The 22,221-nt window shown below is 37.0% G+C and overlaps 1 long non-coding RNA gene across 1 annotated transcript in view; it reads right to left on the bottom strand.

Moving 5' to 3' along the window:
- Nucleotides 1–17,975, bottom strand: part of LOC309849918 — an 86,583-nt gene extending 68,608 nt beyond the window's left edge. Inside the window, exon 1 of the long non-coding RNA XR_014303990.1 lies at nucleotides 17,921–17,975. This is a non-coding gene — a long non-coding RNA (uncharacterized lncRNA). The remainder of the gene's footprint in view (nucleotides 1–17,920) is intronic.
- Between the last annotated feature and the right edge of the window lie 4,246 nt (nucleotides 17,976–22,221).

Here is a 22,221-nt window from a genome sequence, read left to right as displayed (position 1 = left end):
AAATGGTTAAATCCAATTATGATGATTAACAAAAAGGATAAGAAGGAATAGACAAGAGCAGGAAAGGACTATGTAATTATCACGGGTAGTTAGGGAAGATCTCTGAGGTGATATTTATGTTGAGATCTGAAGGACAAGAAGGCAGTGAAGAGAGCAAAAGGAGAGTATATGGTCCAAAGGAACAAGTTCGGTGGATTCTAGGCACTGATAAAGGTCAAAGTGACTGACCCACATGAGTGAGGGGATGAGGACTGTGCTGCCATAGTCCTACCAGAGCTGGGTGACAGGTTTGGAAACTTTGAAGTCATATGTGTTCTAAAGAGTGTCACACTGGGTTTCTAACCCAACAACTGGTTTCAAAACCTGGCATCCAGCCAGCCAGTCTGGATGCCGCCACCTGAGCCCAAGGTCATCTCTTGTCTAGAAGACTTTCAAAATGCTGCCCTTTCTGACACTCTTGTTCCACCACAAGGAGATACATTTTCATGAGACAATAAGAAAGACTTCTTAAAACATGAACAACCCCAGTTCAGAGCCCTCCAGTGGTATCCCCTTGTATTTAAAATGAAACACAAACTCCTTTCCAAGGTCTCTGAGGTCCTACAGGATCTGGCTCTGTTTTTCTCACCTAAATCTCCCCTCACACTCTTCCCTTTCTTTACTAAAGATCAGTCACATTCTGTTACTTGAAAAGAGCAAAATTACTCTGATTTTTTTCCTTCACTGAATTTAAACTAGCTGGGACAACCTTGCTTAGGTATTTATTTTTCATCTCCCTACCTCCACTAGAATGTAAGCTCCAAGAAGAACAGTATTTTCTATGTCCTGTTGACATACAGACTGTATTATCACATTGAAGATCCTGAATGCAAATACATCTAGGTATCCTCAAACTACACTTTAAGTCTAGTGGTTCCAAAACCTAACATGAACATCTCATGGTGATTTACCTAAGATAAAGACTCATAGTCCCTGGTGTCTAGAGATAATCGCAGTAGCTACACAAATTAGTTCATCATTGACTCATTCAGTCTTCCATTGACTTCCTCCAATAAGAAATATGCTAATTACTGATATAAAAAATGTATGATACTTCCCAGTCTTAGAAACTCAGAGTCTTATTGAAGATATAAAACATAAGCTTATGAATGTGATGTATTCAAAGCATAACTCAAGACGTGTATCTGATCACAGCAAACTGACAGATTAGGCCAACTGGTATCATTCAAAGAGTTTTTCTGGGTACAGAATTCTAGGTCGAAGATTATTTTGTGTCAGCACTTTTAGAGATATTATTACACAATATTCTTAATTCTACATTATTATGCAGACAGATCCTATAATCCGTCGTTCTGTTGTACACAAACTGATATTTCTCTCTTGCTGCTTTGAGATCTTCTCATCTTGGGCATTCTGCATTTTACCACAATGTATGTCTTATGAATATCTTTGTATTTATCATTTGCTATAAATTGTGATTATTTTATATGTAAATTAATGCTTTTATCAGGGCAGAAAAAAATCATTGTCTCTTTAAAATCGTCTCTCTTTTATTACCTCCTTCTGGGACTCTGATTAGATTTATGTTCAATTTTTTCATTCTGTTTTCCATATCTCTTAATTTTTCTTATACTTCCCTCTCTACATCTCCCTGAGTTTAATTCTACATAATTCTTTTTATATCTCTTCTCTGATTCACTTAATTTTCTCTTACATTGACCTAATCTGCCATGTAAATCAGCCATAAATTCTCCTGTGCCAATACTTTTCATTTCTAAAAGTCATATTTGATTCTCATTTGGATTTGTCTAATAATTTTATTATAATCTTTTATTTCATACTAATTTTTGTGAGTCCAAATTTTATTTCCTTAAGCAAGTTAAACAAAATTATTTTATATTCTGCATCTGAAATCTTCACTATCTGAATTGCTTTGGGTCTAAATACATTGTTTGTTGTTTCTAATCATTCTTACTCATGGTGGCTTATTTCCTCATGTGTTGGTGATTCTGAACTGTGTGCTATTTATTTGGTCTTATTATATGGTAATAAAGAGCACTTACTCAGAGAACGATTTTGTTTTCAGAACATTTTGTTGTTCTTGTTCAGAACCATTTGCTTGTGCTAGGAACCAGTGGATGTTACTGACCTGGTGCCATGTCACTTCCTTTAGAGTCCAAAACGTTTAGTGCTTCAACCCTCCCACCCTTCTGCTGGCCCAAGCTTAATATTTCAATACTGGCATTTGCCCCCAAAGTAAGTCCACTTGACATTTGCTTACTACTCACTGTCCACCTTTAACTGGTTTTTTTGTTGTTGTTGTTTTTGTTTTTTTTTTGCTTTCTTTATTAAGTTATATTTGGAGGGTGTTAGGAGAAGTTTATCCATGAGTCTTTCTCATTTCTTTGCATTCCCTGAGTAGAAGCAGGTTTGTTCTGAATCATTTTTTTGAGGATTTTTGTAGAGCAAACAGCCTTGGAAGATATAGATGCTATCTTCATCTAGGGCAGAGAGCAGATGTATCCAGAATAATAGACATAACTTCTCCCTCCAGGGCAAAAGTTGAGCAAGTTTGCTAATAGCCCTTTTAAAAGATTGGTTTTTCCTAATCTGAGCTTTCCTCAGCTATGGTAGAAACCCATTCCATATACTGAGCATCCACCTGGGCTTCTCCACCACCCTATTAGGTTTTCAGGACAGGGAACTTAGGAAGACAAGAAACTCGTGCTGCCTGTTGTGTGGCAAGTAGTAATGTCTACTATCTCTGATCCAGGTATCTCGTATTTTCTATCAGGATCCAGGAAACTGTGACAGGTAACTCGTTAGCTGGAAGGAGGGTAAACTCTCAGATTCTTAACAGTTCTTGATAGTGGAAAAGATATGGTGAAGTTTCCTCTTATTTTCTGTGAAGCTAGCAATTTATTACAAGGTATGACTAGTTATTTTGTAGCAAAGTCCCCTTAGTATCTATACTAGCAGTTTTCCAGAGTAAAAATGGAATATCTTATTTATATTCATGTCTTCTATGCCCAACAACAAAGTTGTGTTGAATGAATGACTACATGAATGAAGGCAAACCCTCCAATCATAAAACGATAGCAAAACCATAACATGTCAGATTTAATTAAACAATGTATTAATCATTTATGAACGATTTACTCAAGTCAGCATTTGAATGACAATGAAATAGCATTATGCTTACATTTAATTTATGATATTCACCTGTATGTGTTTGGCCCAAAAGAAAAGTCATCAAGTAAGGAAGTACAAGTAATTTTACTAACTGCTCAAGCTCAGAGTCCATATCCAGAGGAGCCTGAGAAGGGAAACAGGTGAATCTTCAATTCCTCACTTGATTTCATTCACAAAGGCCAACACCCTACAATGAGTGGGATATTTATAGAGCAAGAGACAAATTTTCATACAACAATAGGCCTTTCACCCAACATTTGAGATTGAGGGCAAGACTACAAATGGAGGCCTGTAAACCATATGTCTAACACTTGAAGGTTACAAGTGAAGTTAAGAAAGAGTTAAGCACAAAAATTCTATGCTCTGAACCTTGCAAATTATACCTTCATACTGACAAAAGCTAAAAAATAAATGTGAATAAAGCTATGGTTTTTATGACTGAAAGTTGGCAAAACATCAAAGACAATAGAACTTAATTATTATTATGCACATAAGGGTATCCTGTTTATGGGCTGGTGATGTCTGGATGAGTAATAAAGCAAAGACATACACAATACATAAAGTATTATGTATTTATCCCATAAAAGTGTACTATTCTTTTCTTTGTTTCAGTGAAATCACTAATTATATTGTTACAAACAAGATTTTCAAAAAACGTTTGTTGTCATATATATTATTCTAGCACTAAGTAAAATATAAGTATATACCAAGTATCTACAAGTATAAATAAATGTAAGAAAAGTTAAAGTTATTGATGTGTATGTGTTTTAAAAGTTGTCCTCCTATTATATTAAAAGTCATCCATGGCAATTAAAAGGCAAAATATAAGTTACAATTCATGTTTATCTAAAATCTGAACCAAAATATTTAAGTAAACCTGAAAAGGTTTGAACAATTAACTAAATCATTAATTTCTTTTTTTATATAAATTTGTTTATATAGTTCACTTTTTACAAAGTCATTTATGGAACAGAGACATTTTGTTGAGGGCAAAACATTGAATCAGCATCAGTGTCTTTCTTTTGTATAATTTGGACTCATTAATTTCTTAAATAAAAAGTCTACTTGCATGTCTAGCATTCAGTGCTATCTAGCTGTCTGTGTACTAAGAATAATAGAATGGAAATCTCATTTGATACACATTACACCTAGGTCCATGGTTTACAAATTTAAGATCAAAAGGAATGCTTAGTAATGTGAACATGTTTCTCAGCTACTGTGCCCCATTGTTGCAAATACCACGCTACTTCTGAAACGTCTTCAGAACCATCACTTGGGGGCAGGAAGGGAAGAATACTGTGGATTCTGTGGACACTCAGCACTGCTGGGAAACAAGACTTCCTTGTGGAACATTTCCTCTCTTCCCTGCACAACCCCAATCGGTATCTCCATACCCAGTGCTCCCTCAGCTGGCTCCAAGCCCGGGGCATGAAGGATGGGGGATGGAATCTTCTCTTGCTTCTTCTGACCTCTCTGAATCTGGCTTGTTTTGGCTTTCCTGGCCAGCTCCAGGGGCTGAGCCACGAAATGCAGATTGGGTAATTGCAGTAATTCTGCATACGAGCTCAATGCTCCGATGTTTACATTGCCAACTTGGCCTTGCACAATATAAAGATGAACTATGAGATGCATGCTAATAATTTAAAATTTTAAATTTCCTTGCTTGAGACAATGTTAAAGAGTAAGTCGAAAACACCACTGCAAGTCAGGACAGAGAGGGAGACTGGTGGAAAAAGGAAAGAATATCTTCATATACATCTTTCATAGCCTTTCTTCCTGCTTTTGGAAATAGGGACATTTTTACGTTGCTCTTGGCCCCACAAATAATGCGGCCAACCATGGTTATGGACCGTGCTGGACCAGCACTGTGCTTTGGATCCCAAGGGACAGAAGCAGCTATGCATTTTTAATATCTTTATTTGCCTTTTTTTTTTTTTAACTCTGTGATTTTTAGGGAGGTGGTCTAAAATACCTGCTTCAGGACAGGTCCCTCCTCGTGCCCAGGTTCAAGGGCAGAGCTGAGTAAGGCCCCTGAACACAAACCAGCTTATATTGCTGGACACGGCAAGCAGCAATGGTGATACTAAGAGAAGGTAACAGGGTGCACAACCAGAGGCAAAATGAGATTTTACCATTTTCATTTTTCCTCTGACTTAGAATCTAATCTCTTATAGAAACCTATAGAAAATCTGATTTGACAACATGAACATCAGAAAATCTCCATCCATAGAAAATCTGATTTGACAACATGAACATCAGTAGAATTTTTGAAACCAATCTATATGCATAATCACAACCACTAAGGTTTTATATTAAACTTTTTTTTTTTTTTTTTTTTTACTTCTTCTCTTAGACTCTGTTTTGGACATTAGTAACATTGGCTTTTCTCAAAGGAGGTATATAATGTCTTTATTCATATCCCCCATGACACAGTGACTTATATTAAACACAGCATTTAACATAAACAGATTGAATTAATTTTGTTTCTTCATTTGGTCATTGGAATATTTAATTACAAGAAATTTCACATTTTAGAACACACTATCTCTAATGAGATCAGCTCAAGTATTTGTAAATAACTGAAGGGCACATCTCACACACTTTTGTGAATTTTATCTTTACGTCAATCCCATACCACCATTCTCAGCCCCAAAAAGGGTCCTCAAAAAAAAGTGCAAGTGGAAAAACAGCCCACTCAGAAGGCAATTGAGTCTTCGGGTTACAAGGCTCCACGGGCAATTATTGAGCCCTGGAAATTAAATTTGACACCCCTTGCTCTAAATGTGTCCCTGTGTCAGGCATTGCTAAGGCATTGCTGAAGTTAAATAACAGTTAAATAAGGATATCTTGTTGGTTGCTTTCTTGAAAATATATGCATTGTTCTTTAATCAATTTTTCTGTCAATATTTAAGAAAAAAAAAAAAAAAAGTCGTCCACCATTTCCTTTCCAAGTTATTTAGAAACACACTCTCTCGCTTCCCCTACATATGTTTCAGCCACACTGGCCTACAGGATTAATTGGAGTTTACCTTTTTAGGATTCCAAGGGAATCCTTGGAAAGGATCTGGCCCCGTTTTTCTGGACATCTGCTCAAATTCCAGGCAGCGTGGATAAAGAGGTTCCTTTTTTGAATGGTTGCTTGGCAACACCTTATTTCCAAATACACTGATCCCTGGACAGATACAGAACTGTGTCCTACTTCCAACAATCCTTTCAATGCCCGACCCAACAGAGGAGTGCCCCACTCGTTCAAAATCCCGTTCCTAATTCAGCCTGCCTCGAGACCCTGTTGTGCATCAGCCATTGTCTAAAGAACCTGACTGCCCCCCCCCCCCCGAATTCCCATCAGAGAAATAATGGCAGGCGCTTGACTGCTCGGCCATTTGCACTCCAACTTTTCACAAGCTCTTAAGGGAAATGGGAGCAAATGATGGATGACATATTAAAGGAGACGGATGATGAGTAAATGAGAATGTCAGCTAGGTTTTCATACTCTACAGGGCATGGTAAATGCGGTGTTTTGTTTGCATTTTTTTAAAAGCAGGTCCATCTGTCGAGGTTCAGAAATTGATGCATGAACCTCTAGGTACTCTGTTCATGTTTTTGAGGTCAGGTTGATGAACTTGAACAGGGCTTTGGCTTTAGTGTTAAGAGCCATGAGGGCCAAACTCACACTCTTTAAATCTGTCACGTTTAGCAGCTATCAGCAGAAAAATGAACTTTCAGTTGTCTCATTGAGACAATTAACCTGTTTTTACTGCCCTTCCTCCAACCAGCCAAATCCTGTCTACTCTTCAGTCTTCTCTCCAAAATCTTCCCCAAACACTGCGGTCCAGAACAACCTTCTCCCTTCTACACTTCCGTCACTTGTTTTCTACAACACTTAATAGAAATTAATCTTTAATGCCTTGCTTTAGCTCTTATTTTATTTAAGTTGCTTGACACTTTTAACCATTTAACTACTTATATATTCATGCCTTGTTTCTTCTACCAAATTCTTAGGTCTTCAAGTTCTACCATAACACGCCAATAACTTTCATTATCTGACATTAGTGTATTTTGTATTTATTTGTTCATAACCTTTATCACTAGAATGCAAGTTATAAATGGGCATTGATTTTGTTTCTTTGTCTATATCTTCAGAATCATCAGGAACAGTGCCTAGCAAATAATTGGGTCCCAATACATGTGTTAAATGAGTGAATGGATAAATGAGCAAATCATTTGTTTTAAGCCTTTATTTTAAAATTGTAAAATTTTTAACATAAGTTTTAACAAAGCTGGCAGCAATCAGAACCTTTTTGGGGGATAAAAGTCTGGGCTTTGTAGTCACACAGGTATGAATTCAAATCTACTTTGTTATTTACTAGCATGCTATGGCTATCCAGTATTGAGCAAAGCACTAAACTCTATGCCTCAGAACTTTTTCCTTTAAAACAGAATAATAATACCGACTTCTTTTTTTTCTTTTAGATTTCATTTATTTTTTTGAAAAAGAATGAGAGGGGGGGGAGCATGAGAAGGGGGAAGGTCAGAGGGAGAAGCAGACTCCTGCAATCATGACCTGAGCCAAATGAAGTTGCATAACCAACTAAGCCACTGAGGCACCTCATCTTCATCAAGTTGATGCATTAAGTAGGATGTAGTCATTAAGATTCCTGACGTGCAGGAACTGCTCAACAGTTTATTACACAAATCTATTGTGATCACTTACAATGTTGAGAACAGTGGGTGGGGGAACACTAGTGCTCTCTTAATGCTGCTCTTATGATTATAATTAGATATTGTCTGGCAACAAATTTCTTCCCGAACTTTTCACTGTGACTTTCAGGTGGATCATTGAAACATGGGTCTAAAACCCCATAGCAGAATTTGCAGAAAGACCAGGACTAGCAGAGATGTGTTTCATGATGTTGACTAGATGAACAGGAATATCGGTGGTGGTAAACAGAGGTTATGGTGGGGAGGCAAAAATCTGGATCAGAGGGCATATTGGAAAGGCAGGACTAGTACATACATACATATTTGTGGCCTCAGAATACAATTATGATCCCTTCGATAGATGACTCCTACACATACAGGAACCTCCTCATTTAATGCAATTGGCATTTCTCAATCCCAAAAGGAAAAAAGGTAATTAAAGAAAAAAAAATTTATTCTAACTAAAATATATAAATGCACCAGTCTTTGAATTGAGACTTAGAGCTTTGATTCGAGTATGAATCAATTGTCTATTGCACTGTTCTTTCTTGTATAAACCGCATGCCGCATTCATAATGTGTGTGTTATAATTTTAAGTTTTGCTTACTTCATAGTGGGGCATGAATTTAAGACAATTGTAAACAAATTGATTTTTTGTGTGTGACTTTGGAATTAGGTATGAATTTTTTTAAGTGAGTATGAAGTTTTCTTAAGTTTTTTTTTTTTTTAATTTATTTCTCAAACTTAGTTTCACATACACCAACTGGTTAGAAATATTTTAGCCCCCAGTTTTTATCAAGTCTCTCTGAAATATTCAATTTGAATTTCACAGAAACAATAATCTCAGTCTTTTGCACTGAATTTCATCAACTTACGTAAAAGTTCATTAAATTGCATAATCACCATAACAAGTGTAAATTGTATAACATCATGTTTGGAAACAAACAAAACTAAACCTTGGTAACTATTGGACTTGGAACAGTGAGAGCTCCGAGGCTGGTTGTATATTAGAGAGCAGCCTACCAGTGGTGAGCTTTGGCCTACTGTTGACATTAGTCATCATGCTTAACAGAAGGAGAAAGACTGTCAGTTTATCGAACAAGTTAGCTAAAGGGAGGCTTATTATCAAGTCCTTTATTCCACCTGGTGACATGTAAATTGGTCCAACTCCTACTCTAGTTGAATAAAAAGGAACAACAGACAAGAAAGGATATTCATTTTAAGAGCTACCAATTATCAGCTTGCCCCAGGGGGTGCCCAGATGCCTTGGCTCAACCCTCTCTGAGATTGAAACAGGATGAAGACTGATGTCAACTGGATCATGGAAGGCCACTGATAACTAAGGCAACATCTTTATTCCAGGCCCAGGGCTTAACATATGTATTCGGAAGAAAGAACTAGTTTCAGGAAAGCTGTGTTAGGTAGATAATAGTATTCTACCAAGGGGTAAGAAATGATGTCTACAGGCGTGCCTGGGTGGCTCAGAGGGTTAAGCCTCTGCCTTGGGCTTAGGTCATGATCTCAGGGTCTTGGGATAGAGCCCCGCATCGGGCTCTCTGCTCAGCGGGGAGCCTGCTTCCTCCTCTCTCTCTCTGCCTGCCTCTCTGCCTATTTGTGATCTCTGTCTGTCAGGTAAATAAATAAAATCTTAAAAAAAAAGAAGAGAAAAGAAAAGAAAAGAAAAGAAAAGAAAAGAAAAGAAAAGAAAAGAAAAGAAAAGAAATGATGTCTACAGTCGCTAGCTGACCTGTGGGTTTTATTGAGTGTTGTGGGTTTGTGTGACATATTCTCCCTGAGAGTCTCATTGCTTTTTACTGGCTTGGAAATAACATAATGGACAAGTCTTCAGGCAAAACAAACACAGTTAAAATAAATTGTGTGTGAATTGTAATGGAATTGTTAGTAAAAAAATGCATTGATTACCACTATACCTGAAAAACAAACTACAGTTTGGAGAAAATGAGTCTTTTTATAGATAACTCTCTCAATATGTCACCAACTGGTGACCACCCCACTTCCCTCCCTAGGACTTGCAATTACTCACACCAAGAGTAATTGTAGTGCGTTCTCTAAGCACTTGCATTGTGTCACCAACAAATTCTAATTCTCTAACCAACCAGGTGATGACCATCGATGAAACAAAAGTGAGAGGAATTTACAAGATGGAAAATCAATTTTTTCAAATCTTCTTTCTTAAGTTGAAACATCTAAAACTAAGCTAAAACTAAAAACATTTGTAAGGGATTGTTTTTGTCATTTCCTTTCTCTTAGGAGCTGTAGCTTGGACTTCAGCAGTAAGGGGTATAAGATTTCTTTTGAATGAGGTAGCTTCTGTGCAAAAAAAAAAAACAAGGGTCGAGAATCTAAAAGTCGCTACAGATTTCAGGAAAGGTTCATCCTTCTTAGCTTTGGTAACAAATAATCATCAGAACCAGGTATTTTCCCATGTTGCATGCATCAAGAACTCACCTGAGTGTGCACTTTTTTCAAGCTAAGCACCCAGTGTCAGCAAAATCAACGACAAACTCACTCCGATAAACACACTCTGAATGTCAACAAGCCGGCAACAGTCTCAGCCAGGTAAGCATGCCTCTATAGGTAACGTCAACCTACTTGAGTATCTGGAACTCCATCAAATTCTGAACCCCATGCTTCTCAGAAATCCTATACGAGATAAAGCAGTCAACTGAGTGGTGGTCGCATCACCCTGTGGCCTAGTGGCTACATAGACCTAGTAATAACTAACAACCACTTTTACATACATTATTATTTTGCTTGAAGCTGATAACAACCATATGAAGTGGATATTATTCCTTTGGAAAAGGAAGAACAAATCATATATTATATCCAACATTTATTGAGCCTTTACTGATTTCCAACCTCCGTCTTTAGCATTTAAGTATTTTTTTCTTTCATTTAAGCCTTACAAATGTGAAATAGGTATAATCTCTCATTTCATAGTTAAGTATATCAAGGTCAGAAAAATTAGAGCCAGCACTGAAACCCAGGCCTTCTAATGGCTAAGTCATGACCCTTTCTTTCCAGCAAAATAATAGTGATGGAAACCCCCATCAGCAGACCCAGGTAAGCAGGAGCTGGAAGTTTGTCCTATGTTTTTGTAGGATTTCTCACATAAAGCTTGCTAAGAAGCCAAATTTCTATCCATGCCCAAGAAAATAAATAATTGGCTTTTCTTAAATTTGTATAATTGAAGATGATTTACCAAAAGCTTACACTAGGGGCGCCTGGGTGGCTCAGTCCTTAAGCTTCTATCTTTGGCTCTGGTCCTGACCCCAGTGTCCTGGCATCGAGCTCCAAATAAGGCTTCCTGCTCGGTGGGGGGTCTGCTTCTCCCTCTCCCACTTGCCTTGTTTGTGTTCCCTCTCTAGTTATCCCTCTCTGTCCAATAAACAAATAAAATCTTAAAAAAAAAAAAAGCTGGACTTCTGTACCCTTAGAGTCTGAAATAAAATAAAATAATGAGGGGCACCTGAGTGGTTCAGTGGATTAAAGCCTCTACCTTCGGCTCAGGTCATGTTCCCAGGATCCTGGGATCAAGCCCCTCATTGGGTTCCCTGCTCAGCAGGGAGCCTGCTTCCCTTTCTCTCTCTCTCTCTCTGCCTGTCTCTCTGCCTACTTGTGATCTCTGTCTGTCAAATAAATAAATAAAATCTTAAAAAAAAAAAAATAGGTAAAATAATGAACCCTGATGGAGAGCATTAGAGAAAAGCACCTTTGAACTTACTCTGGGATTAGCAACAATGAATTTCTATGGAGACCATATTCTATAGTATTAAAGGAAGCAAGATACCTTCTTTTATTTGCAATTTTTCCACTGTGATTTGATTGATATTTTTAATCTTTTAATTTGAAAATTTTCAACTTTATGCAAAAGTAGAGGGGATAAAATAATGAATCTCGGGTAGTCATCAGCCACCATCAGTAATTACCAAGTCATGGCCACCTTTCCGTTACATTTCCCCCCCTTCCCTACCCTTGGATGATTCTGAAACAAATAAGCATCATGTTATTTCATTTCTAAATATCTTAGCAAGTCTCTCCAGAAACTAACGACTCTTTTCAAACATACTCATGATCACATCTTAGAAAACTAATAATTTTTAATATCAAATACCCAATCATTGCTCATAGTAATGCTAATACTAAGATCAAAAATATGATGGTTCACCCTGATATGAGGAAGTGGTGATGCAACATGGGGGCTTAAGTGGGTAGGAGAAGAATCAATGAAACAAGATGGGATTGGGAGGGAGACAAACCATAAGTGACTCTTAATCTCACAAAACAAACTGAGGGTTGCTGGGGGGAGGGGCAAACATAATACTTAGCAAACAGGTATGTCGTATACGAATTTCCAAATGAATATCCAGTACATTTCAACAATAGTCCTATCTGTGCTCCTAGCTTCTTGTATATATTGTTTTGGTGCTGATAGTTTCTATTCTTGGCTCTTAACAGAAATAAATATATCTTTATTATGGGATTATGGACATTGGTGAGGGGGTGTGCTTTGGTGAGTGGTGTGGGGTGTGTGGACCTGGCGATTCATGGACCTGTACCCCTGGGGATAAAAATATATGTTTATAAAAAATAAAAAATTAAAAAAATATATCAAAGCAAAAAAAAATATGATGGTTCAAAAATATGAAAGTGTTTAAGTTTTTTATGCCCTACTTGTCTCCAAACAAGTCTAAGTGCTATAAAGTCACTTAGACTTTGCTTTAAAGTCACTTCTCTGTTGGTTGTGTCATGGCCTCCGTGCATATTTGAGTTCATAGGTTTCCTTTTCCTTTCCATTTTTAGGGTTGGCTTTATTTGATTTTATTTTGATTTGATTTGATTTTTTATTTTTTTATTTAAATTTTTTTTTAAGTTTAAAATATTTTATTTAATTTGTGAACTATGGATGTGGCTTCAGTGTCAGATCTACAAAGTAAGGAAAATTGAAAGAACTTGAGTTTCTATCCCTGTGACTTCACCTTATTCCTTACCTCCCTTCAGTAATCATTTTAAAAACAGGTACACTTTCCTTGGCTTTTTAATTTTTATTTTTTATTTTGTTTAAAGTTTTTATTTATTTATTTGACAGACAGAGATCACAAGTAGGCAGAGAGGCAGGCAGAGAGAGAGAGAGAGGGAAGCAGGCTCCCTGCTGAGCAGAAAGTCGGATGCATGTGGGGCTCAATCCCAGGACCCCAGGATCATGACCTGAGCCGAAGGCAGAGGCTTTAACCCACTGAGCCATCCAGGCGCCCCCATTCCTTTTTTTAAATGTAAGAAAATACATACACATATTTTTGCTTGCCTCCATTTTTACTAAACTATGTGTACTTTATATACTTTTCTCTATTTGCATGATTTACTTAACAATATTTCTTGAGACCCTCCACGGTAATATATTGAAGTATGACATATCCAGCTCACAGTGCAATACTCTGTGTGTGGATGTTCCATAATTTTTAAAGAAGTCCCCTATTCCTATAATGCATAGGGTTTTGCTTTTTAATTAAAATCACTTTGATTTTCAAAAAATAAATTATACAATATTCAGCACGTTTTATGCAGCTTCTTGATAAGGCATGATATTTTCTTTGGAACTATCCAAAACTTATATATATAAAATCAAATATAAATAAATAAATAAATGTAAGTCTAAATATATAAAATGTAAATTAGAAAACAGAGAGAGAGAGAGAGCGCTTGGGTGGCTCAGTCAGTTAAGCATCTGCCTTCATTCATGTCATGATCTCATAGCCCTGAGATTGAGCCCCACATCAGGCTCCCTACTCAGCAGAAAGCCTACTTCTCTCTGTCCCTCTGCTGCTCCCCCTGCTTGTGTGCTTTCTCTTTCTCTCTCTGTCAAATAAATAAATAAAATCCTAAATATATGTGTATATAATTATATCTATATATACAAGTATACACACACACACACATATAGATCTATTACATATAGGTCTATATTTATCTATATCTATATATAATAGATCTATATATTAAAATATATAAAGATCTCTATATTTTATATAGATATAGATAGATAGATAGATAGATAGATAGATCGATCTATATTATCTTTGCTAAAAAGACATACAAAGACTTCAAAATTTCTTATTTATATGAAAGGGTAAGAGAATATAACATCAGAAACATGTTCTGCCTAAGCTGCTTTCCTTTCTCCAAAAAACATCTGATTAGAGGTGTAAGTGAATTTTAACATGAATAATACAAAATGGAAACATTTTTAAATGTAATTAAAACCTTTGGGGAAAGACTTACTGCTGTTCACATACCCACAGTTGCTTGCATTGTCTTCTCTGGGCTCAGGCCTAGAAGAAATTGCTACTCAGTAACAACTGAGCCAGAAGGACTTGGAGCCCAGGTTGTCTGGCTTTGCCATGTGTTTTGGTAGCACTTATTTCTGCTCTCCTTCGCACCCTCATATGGTTGTATTCATAGAAGATAAATAAGCAAACATAATACTTAGCAAACAGGTATGTCGTATACGAATTTCCAAATGAATATCCAGTACATTTCAACAATAGTCCTATCTGTGTTCCTAGCTTCTTGTATATATTGTTTTGGTGCTGATTGTTTCTATTCTTGGCTCTTAACAGAAATAAATATATCTTTATTAGCAATACAGAGTTAGAACTTAAACTGAGTCCAACAGAGAACTACTTTTTTTTTTTTTTTAACTTTTCATTTTAATTGTATATTCACAGAGAATTGCAGGAACATTTTCCACGGAGTTCTCATGAACCCTTCACTTAGTTTCCCCTAATGGTGACTACTTACAAAATTAGTACAATATCACAACCACAACCAAAATGACAAGGCCAAAATCTAGGGAGCTTCCTCAAGTTTTGCAAATTTTATATGCCCTCACTCACTCATTTGTGGGTGTGTGTGCACAATAGCCGTGTATCTATTTATTCTGAGCAATTTTATCACATGTATATAGTTATGCAACCATCCCCACAAATCAAGACATAGGACTGTTCTATCTCCAGATCCCTCCTCTTCACCCTTTACCCCACCTCCATACCCCCCCTCCCATTCCTAACCTCTGTCAACCATTAATCTCTTTTCAATATCTATACTTTTCCTTATTTCAGGAATGCTGAGTAAATGGGGTTCATACAATGTACCATTCTGAGGTTGGCTTTTAAACTCAGCCTAGTTCCCTTAGGATGAATCCCAGTTTCTGGCTGTATTAATAGCTTTATTCCTACAAAGCATTTGTGATCTGAATGTATCATAGCTTAACTATCTACCTGTGAAGGAGTGTGGCTTGTTTCCAGTTTGGGGCTATTACCCGTAGAGCTTCTATGAACATTCACGTACAGGATTTTGTGTTAACGCTAGTATTCATTTCTCTGGGATAAATGCCCAAAGCTGTAATAGCTGAACTATATGGTGAGTACATACTGAGTTTCTCAAGAAATTGCCAAACTAGTTGCCAGAGCTGTGCCATTTTCATTCCCATCAGCCCTGTGTGAGTAACACACTCGCTGTACATCCGTACTAGCATTTGGTGGGGACACCACTTTTATTTTAACCACTGAGAGGCATGTAGTGATATCTCATGGTCTTAATCTTCATTTCCCTAATAGTTAATGATGCTGAATATCTTTCTGTGTGCTTATTTACCACCTGTGTATCCTTTTTGGTGAAATGTGTATTCATGCCTTTTGCTCACTCTCCAATTGAATGTTCACGTGATTGCTGAGTTTTGAGAGTTCTTTACATAGTCCAGATAATAAGACCTTTGTTGGAGATGTGGTTTGCAAAGGTTTTCCCCCCAAATGTGCAGTTTGCTTTCTTCATCCTCCTCTCAGGGTCTTCTGAAGAGTTAAAGTTTTTAATTTTTAATTTTGATAAGGTAAATTTTTCAGTTTTTTCTGGATCATGCTTTTGGACAAGTCGAAAAACTCTTCACCTAATGCTAGACACCAAAGATTTTCTTCTCTATTTTTTTTCTATAATTTGCATAATTTTAAATTTTATGTTGAAGTCTCCGTGACTTTTTATTTAATCTTTAATGAGAATATTATTAAAAACTTTCAGCCTGGAGCTGCAAAGTGAAAACTGAAGTGGAATTCTCAAGAGCTTTGGTGTTTTTAACATCCAGAAATGAAGGCATCATATCATTAACTTTTTATGAACTAAACAAACCTTCTTCTCCTTGCTTACTCACTTCTAGTCATGGCCCTAATAGCAACTAGACATAAGGAGAAATACTTAGAGGGATTACCAGTTAAATAGTTAAGCTTGTCATAATCTTGTCTAACCTGATTATTGGAAAACAACAACAACAACAACAACAACAACAACAAAAGTACTTCTTAGAAAATTGTGTTTTCTAGTTCTTTATTCTTGATGTCAAATCAAGCAGTTCTCATTCCAAATTATAACTCTAGGGATGCCATCTGGATTTGGGATATTAACATCAAAGACTTAATTATAATCTTGTTATACACAGGGTATATTCATAACAGGCAAACTCAGGGCCATGAGCGTTCTATGAAGTCTCTTCAATTTGTCTTGCTTAAGCAATAGTTCATATTATATGGACTGCCCCTTGCTAAAACACTAGTGATCCTGCGTGAAGCATGACCCACTGGAGGAGTGGGGAGGGCATGCAGGGAAGGTGTACGCACCCAAGTTTTACCTTTATGATAATTTTAGACAGCTGGGAAACATGGGGAGGAGTAACCCAAGTCAGTCCTAAGTGAAAAACTGGGGTGCATACTGGTTAACCCCATGCATTTGTAACTGATGTTTCTCTGATGACACTTCATCCTAAAAGAATGGAAAACCAAGGCAAAGAAGCTCAAAGCAGAGATAAGATAATGCTTCTCTTGAAAAATAAAAAGCACCAGCAAATGAAGAGAAACCCTATTCCCAATTTAGGGGAAAGGATGGTGTTCAATAATGTCTTCTCTCACTCATGTTTGAGAATGTCAAGGAGGACTGCCATTTCTTATGAAAGAACAGAAATGTTTTTGGAACATGAAGCTTCGTGTTTAAAATAATAACAACAACAACAAAATCAAAAATAGATAAATAAATAAGTAAAATAATAACAGCAATGACAAAATAAAAAATAGATAAATAAATAAATAAAATAATAACAACAAAATCAAAAATAGATAAATAAATAAATAAATAAAATAATAACAGCAACAACAACAACAAAAAGATTATTTTGCTTCAGAAGTCTCCTTAACCCTTAGCTATGTTTTAAGATGATACATGAGCCCAAATCTCAGGAATGCAGGTTATGGTTTTGATTGTTCACTCTCATTAGCAAAAAAACATCTCTCCAGCAATTAAATACAACCTAAAGGAAACTGCTGTGAAACACTACCGGGTTGGGCTTTGATTCAAATGAAGGATAAATAAGAAAACAAATGTTAAAACCCTTTAAAATGTTTTAAAGATGATTTTTCATTTCTATTAGTAATAGGGTCAATCTCCAAATGTTGTATTATTTTTATGGTCTACTAGCCATGAATTAGGGGTGGGAGATGGGTTATTTGGGTTACTAGTGTTTTTTAATTAGATCAGCATCTAAAAGAGTGCTACCCACTTTTGATTGCATATTATCTATACATTTCAACCAATTAACATAAGCATTATATGTTCGAGGTCTTTCTACTAATTTCTTACTCCTCAAAGACAGTGCTGAATCAAACAAAATGCCTCAAATGATCTATCATGGTAGATTATATTTTCCAAAAAGGGCAAAACAGTATCTTCTATTCCATATCCTTTTCTTGCCACTGAACTTTGATCTCAAGAGATGGAATTTATGCTCCCTTCTCTTGAAACTGGATGCAGTGTGTTTATATGGTGACAGTGATGCTGTGTGACTGGCAGGGCTAGACTGTAAAGGATGGGCAACAGAGACTTTGATTTGTTAGAATTCTCCTCTTTCGGCCACCATGTTTAGAGTCTGGCTATCCTGGGGCCACCATGATGTGAGGCAGCCCAAACTCACCCATTGGGGAGGACGACATGGAGTGGCCCTGAGAGTCCATGAGAAGAGGCGCCTGGACACCCTCCATGTTCTGCAGTCTCCCTCTGCCCCATCCTTCCAGCTCTAGCCAACATCTGCCTGCAATCACATAAGAGATGAGAGCCAGAACCACCCAGCAATCACATAAGAGATGAGAGCCAGAACCACCCAATCAAGCCCTTCCCAAATTCCCAGCCCACAGAAACCATCAGAGGTTATAAATACATCTTGCTGTTTTACACTATTAATTTGGGGGTGATTTATTATACACAAATAGATATTCAGAGCACTTCCTCTGACCTTTTGATTTAATCAAATAATCTGTTAATTTAGTTAGGGAGAAACACTGAGCTAGTATGTAGATAGAAGCAGCTTATAAATAGCGTAGATTCAATTGAAGATGTTAGGTCACTTCTCTGACCTTTCATTAAAATCTTGTCTTTCTTTACTTTGCTAATACTGCTATACTATTTCTCTGTGAGAGGAGTAAGAGCTCATTTTACAAATTTTCCCCCATAGAACTTTCTTCTATTTCTTCAATTTCATGAATATTTCATTCTAAAAGCCCAATCTCTAGTCCCTGGTCATTTTAGCCCTCTGGGATTATTTCATAGTTGTCTACACTTCTAACTACAACATCTATTTATCATCTGGAGTCTATCTTGTGTGTGTACATGGATGTCCACAAATCCTCTTCAAGTAGATTATAAATTCTTCAGTGTAAGAACCACATTTCACAGTTTTTATACCTTTATATTCATTGAACTGTTACATTGCATTTTAGATCTTTCCATGATTCATTTATTGGATACACTATTTTGATAGCTGTGATATTATGACTTATAATGAGAAATATCTATTTGGTCTTTGTTTCCATTCCTGGCAGGAAGCTCCTAAAACCTTGGAATTTCCTGTGATGAGAACCATAAAGGTGTCTTTTGTTATGGTAATAAGGTGACTTTTGGAAAGTACCTAAGCATGGGGGTTGGTGGCCAGTAGAGCCAACCATGTGTTTGGAAGATTGGAATTTTCAATCTCACCCACTAAGCTCCCTGGAGGGCAGAAGGGCTGGAGGTGGAGTTCAATTACCCATAGTCAAGCCTATGTGATAAGACTTACCTACATAAAAACCCACAAGGACAAGGACCCAGAGAGCCTCTGGTTAATGAACATGTGGAAGTATTAAAAGACTGAAGCACTCTGGAGAAGGCATGGCAGAGCCACACCCCTTCACACATACCTTTTCCTATACAATTCATGCATCTGGCTATCTTGAGTTATATCTTATTTTAATAAGGCATTGGTAAAACCACTAGGTAAAATTTTCTCTAAGTCCTGGTGTGCCTGGGGGTCTCAGTCAGTTGAGCATCTGACTCTTGGTTTCATCTCAGGTCATGATCTCAGGGTGGTGAGATAGAGCCCCATGTCAGGCTTCACATTGAGTGGACTGTCTGCTTGAGATTCTCTCTCTGTTTCCCTCTGCCCCTCACCCTCCATTCTCTCTCCCTCTCTCTCTCTTTCTCTAAAAAAGAAAAAAAGTAATTATTTTTTAAAAAAATTCTCTAAGTTCCTTGAAAGTTCTACCAAATTAATCTAAACCAAGGAAGGGTCATGGCAAACTTTGATGTATAGCTGATGGGTCAGGAGCAGAAATCACAACCTGGACTTATAATTGGCATCTAACGGGGTGGCAGGGGAGGCAGTACTGTAGGCTGAGCCTCTAAGCTGTGAGATCTGATGCTATCTCCAGATATATAGTGTCAGAATTTAGCTGAGTTATAGGAAACCCAGCTGATGTTGGAGATTTGCTTAGTGGTATGGGAAAACACGCACACATTGGAATTGGTGTTAGAATCATAATCAAAAATTACTTTTTTCATGCATCATAATGGGTGATCACAATCAACTTGATCTAATCATTCAAAGAGACAGATTTCTATACATAAACCTTTGTATTTATAAAGTCAAAATAATTCATTGAAAAGTTACAATTTAAAAAAGAGAAAAGCTACAATTTAAGAGATGTCATCGTGGAAGAAAAGAAAATAGATGGTTTTTAAATATGCTAATTCCTGGGTTTTTGTCATCAATATGCAAATAATTATAATCAAGCTAATCAATATAATTTACATGTAGAGTCACAGTCTACTATACAATTGATTAAGAAACTCAGTCTTTAAGCTAATGACAAAAGGCCTAATTGAAGTTGTAAACTTATCTCGTCTTGTTAAAGGCTCTTACTACTAAAATAATTCTTATCATCAAAGACTTAATCTCATGACATAAAAATTAAGGTTCAACTCAAATCGGTCACCAAAAATATGAAGTTGTTATTTTAATTTGAATCAATACACAGAATTCACACATTTTTTCATACGATTTTCTTGACCAGTCCAGCCAACTAAAGAAGTCAGGCTGGGTTTTGCTGTGTAAGATATATTTTCACCCAATATAATTAAGTTTGAAAAAATAAGCACCCAAACTGGTTATTTACTAATCTTTATCAAAAAAGTACCCGCCAATTGCCTACGTTTTTCCCTGTCAACTAAGTGATTTTGTATGGTTTGTTCAAATCTAAGAGTGAGCCTCATAAAAACAAGTTTGAGACAGTCCTTAGCTGACATGCTCATTGTTTTAGTGCCTCACACAACATCAGCAACCACAGGGGTGGACTCTCTCATGATTGGGGTCTCTTCTCCAGGACCCTTCACTGCACTGTGAGCCAGGAGGCCACCACAGGATGCAGTGAGGACCCCAGCTCCCAGATGGAAAGTAAAAGTCAGTGACTAGGAGAATGGAAGGTCCTCAGGGCAAAGGCTTAGTCACACTTAATGTCAACAGTCTGGGAGCCAAAAACAAAGTCATATGAGAGAATAAAAAAGCAAGTGAGTGGTAAAAGGAAGTTATAACAGCCCCACCAGTGTGATCTTTTCTTCCACTGGAATCTGTGTGATATTTAACTAAGATGGTTAATATAACTATTTATAGATTCTGTATAAAGAATTGTGTGAGTTTACATGCACACATATAAATAAATACACAGTCACAATTACTCAGAATAAATAGAAATTCAAAACAAGAACCAGAGAATTCATACTTTCATCTCATGTTTGTATGGTCTTTCATTAATTAGAGTGTTGGCAGTAATGATGAAGAAGTCACATGACCACCCAGGACTAGAAATAAAAATGTAAGTGATCTTATTTCTTTCAGTGAATTTCTCAAGTATCAGTTTGTAATCAACAATCCCATCTGCTACTTACTAAAGACCTCAAAGTTACATCAAAGGTCAAAACAGTGGCAAGTCATTGATTTTTGTCAGTGCTCACCAGATGGACCTAAAAGAAGTATAGGTTGCCATACAAAATCTGAAATGGAGCTCATACTTTCCAAACTCTGCTATGTGGAACAACCATTGCACTCTAATAGGACATCCAAATGGTCTATAGCTTACTTTCTGGAAAAGGACCTCATGGAACACCTAGTCCACATTCATTAAAATAAACTAAACTGAAGTAGATCGAATTGAATCATATCGAGTACATCAACAAGAAATGGTGAAAAACACATCCAGCTGTCTACCAGCAAAGAACTGTAGATTTCTACGTCAACATGGAAAGATAATTCAAAACCAACAGCAAAGCAACATTCCTAAAGTACAAGAGAGGCAACAGGAACATTGTCTACTCAGAAATGTTTCCCTCAAAAATGTATCAGTCAGGATCCTTTCAATTCCAAATACCAAAAAACATGAATCAACCTAGCTCAAGACCCAATCCCTATCCCCCCAAGAGTGGGATGGAAGTTGGAGGTTTGCAACTCACCATAAATGGAAAGCCTAGCCGTTCTGATTCACCTACCCATCCCTGCCATTGAGTGGGGAAAATGTGATCCCACATAGTGAAGGGATTGTGTGACAAACATAGACATACAATATGCACACATACACTGTTTGAGTGGTACAGCTGAATCTAATTCCAACTACAACTAGATTGGCTTGAAATGACTCACAATGGCAGAGCTGTCTCTTCATGTCTCAGTTTTTCTTTCTGTGGGCTGACTTTCTTCTTTCCCACTGCAGAAGGACCTCTTCCATGGGGCCAGAAATTGTTTCCCAGATACTTCATTTTTACACATATCTGTTTTAGCAACCCCAGCAGAAAGAACAGTTGTCTCCCTCCATATTACATTGATTCCAGAAGGGACCTAGGCCTTAATGTCCCAAGCACAGAAGCACTGAGCTACTCACTATTGCCAGGGAGATGAAGTCCCTAGAATCAGCC

The sequence above is a fragment of the Mustela nivalis genome (genome assembly GCF_964662115.1).
Source record: "Mustela nivalis genome assembly, chromosome: 16".
Classification (NCBI taxonomy): domain Eukaryota; kingdom Metazoa; phylum Chordata; class Mammalia; order Carnivora; family Mustelidae; genus Mustela; species Mustela nivalis.
This window is presented reverse-complemented; position numbering and strand designations above follow the sequence as displayed.